This window comes from Miscanthus floridulus, chromosome 5 (assembly GCF_019320115.1).
Source record: "Miscanthus floridulus cultivar M001 chromosome 5, ASM1932011v1, whole genome shotgun sequence".
Lineage (NCBI taxonomy): Eukaryota > Viridiplantae > Streptophyta > Magnoliopsida > Poales > Poaceae > Miscanthus > Miscanthus floridulus.
In genome coordinates, this window is record NC_089584.1 from 130595262 (window position 1) to 130602339 (window position 7078).

The 7078-nt window shown below is 43.1% G+C and overlaps 1 pseudogene; it reads left to right on the top strand.

The window, feature by feature from the left end:
* Positions 1 to 4877: 4877 nt before the first annotated feature.
* On the top strand, positions 4878 to 6495 carry LOC136453599 (uncharacterized; annotated as a pseudogene).
* The last annotated feature ends 583 nt before the right edge of the window (positions 6496 to 7078 follow it).

Sequence of the window (7078 nt, forward strand, 5' to 3'; positions counted from 1 at the left end):
TTTATCAGGTAAGCAGGAGCCGCTGCGATCCGTGCCAAACGAGCCCTAAGAAAGTTTGTAACTGCATAAAGCCATTAAAAAAATATGATCGTACACACTGTTTTAAATTTTTTTTTGTCTTACACGCCATTCCGTTTGTTTTTCGCCGTTACAGATGGGACCGGCCAGTGAAATTGTTCATATTACCCTTAAATGGTAGAGATCATGTTGACTATGATTCACCCCATGTTAGTTTTCTTGTCTCTCGGTCTCTTCTGCTCATCCTCCTCTGTCGCTGGCGAGGGAGGCGTGCACGAGCACGAGACAGGAACGGGGCCAGCCATGCACGAGCACGAGCCAGGAGGTTGAGCTGCGCCAGCTGCGACGAAGAACTGGCGGACGCGCTCGGGTTCGACGGCACGGCGCCAAAGAGCAGGTTGTTGTGGAGCTCCAGCAGGCTGAGCCATGGTAGGTACAGCGCCCGCACCACGCACCTCCCGCCGCTGGGACAGCACCGCGACCTCACGCGCCCGCGAGTTGGCGTACCGGCTGCCCGCCGTGGCGGCCGCGCTGCTAGCCATCACGAGGACGACGGCGGCGGTGTCCTCGTCGGCCACCTGCTTGCCGTGCAGCTTGGAACAGATGCTGCAGCGTGCAGCGGCCCTCCCGCTCCCGGGAGGACGGCTGCTGGTGCTGGGGCTGGGGAGGCGGCGCTAGCAGGAGGACTGAGTCGAACATCTTGACGATGCGCGCTCTCGGCTGGTGGATGCTGAGCTGCACGGTGTGTCCGCGCGTCTCGGCCATGGCGTGGAGGCGCGCGCTGAAGAGCAACGTCTCGCGCACGGTGAGCAGCGAGAAGAGTACGTCCTGTTGGGTGACGTAGCCGGAGACGCGACGGAGGTCGGCGCTGTGGGCGACGGCGCCGTCGAGGAGGAGGAGGTTGTGCTACGGGGACGGGGAGAGGCGGCCAGCGAGGATCTCGAGCAGGGTGGACTTGCCGGCGCCGCTGGGGCCAACGATGGCGAGCAGCTCGCCGGGGCGCACGCGGCAGGAGACGTCCCTGAGCACATGGCGGACGCTGTAGTGGTGGTGGTGGTCCTGGTGGTCTTGGACATGGACGTCGTCGTCTGACCTGCTCCAGACCTTGAGAGGAGGGTGTGGTCGGCTGAAGACGGTGATGCGGTAGTTGATGCTGCTGGCTTGGATCTCGCAGCCGCCGGCGTAGGAATTCTTCGGCATTGCTCGCTGCTGCGGATGATGACGGTATGTAATACGGTGGTTTGTCTTCCTGGATCCTTAATTGGCGCTGATGATGAGCTAGGCGGTGGCTGCCTTACTTTAAACTGGGCGTGGCGACAATTTCACTGGCCGGGCCCACCTGTAACGACGGAAAACAAATAGAACAAGGACGGAATGACGTGTAAGGCAAAGAAGTTTAGAGTAGTGGCACCTGTGTGCAGTCACATTTTTTAATGACTTCTATATAATTACAAACTTTTTTAATGGTATACATGTAAAAGCCTCGTACCGCAACGGCAAGCGCACGTCTTCTCTATCCTCCGGCCGTAGCTGTTCCAAGATTCGCGCTGGTCAACACCCTCCCCTTCACCAATATCATTCCCGACCCCCGCTGCTCCTTTTGAATTGAGCCCATGTTTAGTTGGTGAAAAGTTGGAAATTTGGCTACTGTAGCACTTTCGTTTTTATTTGGCAATTAGTGTTCAATCATAGACTAATTAGGCTCAAAACGTTCGTCTCGCAATTTTCAACCAAACTGTGCAATTAGTTTTTTTCGTCTATATTTAATGCTCCATGCACGTATCGCAAGATTCGATGTGATAGGTGCTGTAACACTTTTTAGGAAAACTTTTCGTGATCTAAACATGGGCTGAGTTCTTTCCTCCGTTTTCTTTCATCTTTGTTTTTGCACGGATTGAGTTTTTTTTTTTCCTTTTGTCGTGAATTGTGTTTTTTTCATCTTTTTATTTTTTCCTCCTTTCTTTTTTTTCTCTTTTCTCTTTCTTTTTCTGGGCACGACTTGAGTTTCTTTCCTCCCTTTTCTTTCGTCTTTCACTTTTGAATTGACTTCTTTCCTCCGTTTTCTTTCATCTGTTTGTTTGCACGAATTGAGGTTTTTCTTTTCTTTTCCTTTGTCGTGAATTGAGTTTTTTCCCATCTATTTTTCTTTCTTTTGGCCACAACTGGTTAAGCGAGCCACCATCTTTTTTGTTTGGCACGAATTGGGTTTTTCTTTCTCCTTTTTCTTTCCATTGGCCGAACTGGTTAAATGAGCTAAGCCCTTTTTAACTATAGCTGTCAGCTTTTTCCCTATATTTTTTTCTTGTTACGAATCAAGTTTTTCTCTTTTTCTTTTTATCAAAATATATGGTAAGAATAAGAACCACCTGCTAGATAGAAATATAAAAGCCAATTCAAAGAACATATTTAGATTATTAAAAAAATAAATCTTGGCACATCTATATATAGTGCATACAAATATATATTCATATACAAAAGTTAGAATTCGCATTTGAAAGATTCATACTGCACATGAACCTCATATTTATCATTTTTGTATGGTTATTTTAAATTTTATTTTCATTTCAAACTTTTATGTGAGTATATGTCTATATACACTATGAATATGTTTAAGTTTTAAAAAATCTAAAAAAAATAAAAAAATAAACTGGTTTCATATTTCCGTGGAGCACGTGGTTTCCACAGCTTATTTTGCCTCTTCCTTTCGGCCTGAACTGGTAGAGCATCTCCTGAGATTAGAAAAAAATTAGCCAAATCTATTAATTTAGCTACTCTCTAAAATAGATTTGATAAAAAATATTAGAGTACTCTACCAGACTTTGCAAAACCAAGAGATTGGATGGCAAGTGAAATAAGCTATCCAAAATAGAGATTAAATAAGATAGGATGAAAAGCTATTAATAGGGAGTCATTTTCATAGTCTGTTGAAGACGTTTTTCTTTTAATAATAGCAAAATTTACCTTTAGGTTTGGCTAATGGCTTTGGTAACCATCGCTGCCGGCCTCGAACGAGAAATTTCAATATTTGACATCCAATTCATCTACCTCGCAACATTTAACATCCAATTCATCTGCCTTTTGAAATTTGACACTGGGGCTACAAATTGTTTCGATTTAAGGGATTTCAGTCATTTTCTCACCTTTTCCTTTTCCTTTAATCTTTTCACCTCTCCCCACCCACCTGAAAGGACCAAACTACTCCTCGCTCATTAGAACAGACCTGTGCAACACCAGATGCTTGGCTCCTGTGCATCAAGCACCTCAGCCGCGTAGGACATGAAAACTGCAGCATTTAAAAAAAAAAATACTGGACACTGCAGCACACAGTGGCCCAACGCACCACACTGACATGCGTACATCTTGTTCATGAGATACTCATGGTAATCTGGTTGGAAAGTTCTAGCTGCAGGATACATTCTCCCAAAAGCAGGCCCTTGAAAACGCTTGCTGAAATTCTTCATCAGATGGACAAAACATTCTCTATGCTCAGCCCAAGGGTACACTGTCTTTATTGCATTCTTTGGGCCCTTGCAAGCATCTGAAATTATAGCTAGGTGAGGTGGATTCCCAATTGCCTTCTGCAGCTGCTGCATAAACCAAGTCCAGTTATCAGTAGTCTCACCATCAAAAAATCCAAATGCAACTGGATACATCCAGTTGTGTCCATCTAGTGTAGTAGCTGAAGGTAGGTGGCCATTCCATCTACCATTGAGAGCTGTGGAGTCTATACTAAAAAATGGCCTATAGCCATTTAGGAAACCATCAATGCTAGGTTTCAAGCAACAAAAAAATATGTGGAAATATACACCAGTTTCCTAATTGATTACATCTATCTCTACAACACTTCCTGGTATTCTGAACAAGGTTAGTACCCTGACTTGCTGGTTATCAAGCATCAGCCTTGCTATAATAGTCCATGAACAACCATCAGCTTCGCAATAGCCTCTGAACAAAGATTTACAAGATTTCTCTGTTCCAAGTTCAAATTGTTTCATAATAGCATGATGCCTCACTGCAGCCCTGAATTCAGACATACTAGCATAAACGGTTCCCACTTTCATAGGAGGGTCTTCTCTATCATAAAGCACCGAGTCCTCACCAGGCACATGATCGTCAACCAATAACACATCAGCAGGGCCCAAATCAATTGGCACAGGCGGGTTTTCCTTTGCAACAGCCGCTGCCCTAGCTTGCTCAGCTCTCTCATCCTCTGCTCTAAGACCAAGAAACTCATACACTGTATCCTCATCTATCACAGGAAAAGGCGCACCAATCTGGTCTGCAGTTAGAGGAATTATCTCCAGACTGTCCCAATCGATTTCATGAGAAACCACTGCATCATTGCTGAAATCTGATTGAGGTATAGCATCATCATGGGCCACATTGCTGATGGCTGCCTCTGAAACAACCGAGTAAGAAATAATCTCTGTGGGTTTGTCCACAACAGCAACAAACCAAAACATCTTCCTTTCATTCTTTCTTTCAGCGAAAGCAAGAGAGAGATCTGTATCATTCAACAATTTCCTTCGTCCATCTCGACTCATGTCAAATTCGGATACTACCAACTGGTGGCCGCTACCCCAGTTTATCCTAGCTGCCAAATCCTTTTCTAGCATGTCTAAAGTATAGCATTGACAATCCACAGTCCACTCATCATATTTTTGCGGCACATCAACAGAGCAGCCATCATTGAGCTTTGCGGTAAACTGAGAAATCTGAACACACAATCTAAACGCAGCTTCCACATCGATTCTACCGTGTACCAACAAAAAAATTAAAAGACACACACAATAAGCTTGTGCCCCCAAAATATACGAACTGTGAAATAGAGATCAAACTGAAGAAGAATCGAGGATGTGATAACTAATTTTCTGTGGAAAACTGGAATTTCATGCTTCTATAGGTTGACACTTGGCACATTTCTTTTTATTGTGTACTTGGAAATTTGAATCTAAATCAAAGTATGGTTTCGGACAATTTCTTTGCTGCTTCCGTCATGAATTTGCAACTCTCCTATTCTTTACTTCTCATCCTTTGTTTTAGTATCACCATGTTATAGTTCATTTCTTTCAACTGTGGGATTGTGGTTGTAGTTGTTCATGCATACTGTGAACATTACTGGATAAGAGGACATAGTTATGTATCACTATGTTATATTTTTCCTTTGATGCAGAACAGCTCTGGGTCCTTGATTCTGTCCCTGGACAAGTAGAAACAGACGACAGTGATGGTGAAGTTGAACGGGTTTTGCAAACGCTAGCGAGTCTTCCTTCTTCACTTCCATCACGCAAGTACTATCTTGTCCCTTCCCTTGCTGAGGTTTAGTTTCTTGCTACCTTTGTATTTAATATATAGCTATGCGGGTATGGAGACTAACACTCTGACAGACTTACAGCACCAACATAGAGATAATAATGGTACGGATGAAGAATACATTGTGAAAGTGGGGATTTGATTTCATAACTATGCTCTTGTCAACCATAGGCTATAACCACATAACTGTTTATAAAGAAGGTATGGGTGGATGCAAAATTTGGGTAGAACATTTTTAACAACAGTTTCGATAACATAGCAGGTTTAGAAAGAAGGTATGTGTGTCTTGGACAATTTTGTTTCTTAATGTTAATGAGTGGTGATCGTGTATTCATAGATTCTAGGATATGGTCCTTCATCAAATCACTTCTGAGATACAGTCCAGAAGAGTTGTAGTCCACTGAAAACTTGAAATATGCTCTTGTGATGCCTGAAGCCTGAAGGTCAATGATTTTCTTTTCAATATAGATTCAATCTGGCAAGCAACTATTAACGTTCAAGAATAGAAAATATTTTGGACCTTTCTGAATGTTTAGCATGAGCAGTGTCTGGAACTGCACATGTTAAATGGTTTACATGTGTTCATATCCTTAATGCTGATTTCAGTTGTTGCATGCCACCAGGTGGGTTGTTGACCACATGCTCAGCCTTGGATTTTAGAAGTCTCTTTCAGAATGGATCGGCAGTAACTTGAAGAAAGACAACGATCATGTGACCTGGGCTTTTGATCTTCAGGCTGCCATAGACATGTTTAGTTCTTATAGGTAAAGTTTAGTGAAGTTCTCGTGTAACTGTGTATTATGCATGAGTATCGAGAATTACTTGTTGACATGAATCATAACATCAGGCAGGCCTACGCTTTGCTGTTAATTTATGTTGCTGGTTCAAATATTGTTAATTTTCAGGGAAAGGGACTATTGGGCACTGCTGGAATGCCCACCTAAGGAATTGGAGATTGCAATAGTGCAAGCAGAGCGCAGTGATCGATGGGTCCCTGATGATGTTCAAAGGCTAAAAGCATTAGCCAGGAGAGAGTCCAAGCCTGATGTAGGAAAAGTGTCACTTCACGTTCTCCCCAACTCTGGCCACTGGGTTCATGTGGACAATCCCAAAGGACTACTCGAGATCATGGTACCTAACTTTCTATCAGCTGTTCAAAATTGAGTGGTACCTTCAATTGGAACCTTCATTTAGTGTGACATACTGAGTTTGACAACCGGTGGGATAACGTTTCTTCTCTCATATTGTTGCCCAACCAGAATTCTTTGCTTCTTTTCTGAGGACATGGTGCACCCTTCTGTTAATAATAGAGAGAAAAGCATACATAATCCCGTGCTCTCTTTCTGCAGATTATTGGATGTTATTATAAAAAAAAAGGAGATCAGTGCTTAATATTATCGTTTTTCCTTGCACATTCTCTTTTTCAATTCCCAAAGTTTGCATGCGTGTTGATGATTGTGTTATCTATCTCTTATCGAACCTAATTCTCCGGCCTCTGGTACCTGGCTTTCATAGTGGATTTTTTGTTGCCTTATTTGGTTCATGCATGCTTTTTATGTGATCTGAATATCTGATGTATGCACACGGGAATTGAAGGCTCAAGTGTGAGCTTGCTTCATATGGTTTGATCACCTCTCAACCATCTTCTAACCTTGCGCGCTATCTTAATGTGGACCCTAGCTCAATCACAAATTAATTGAAAGCATTAGTACACTAGTTGTCATTGAATTATCAAAACCAAACTTAG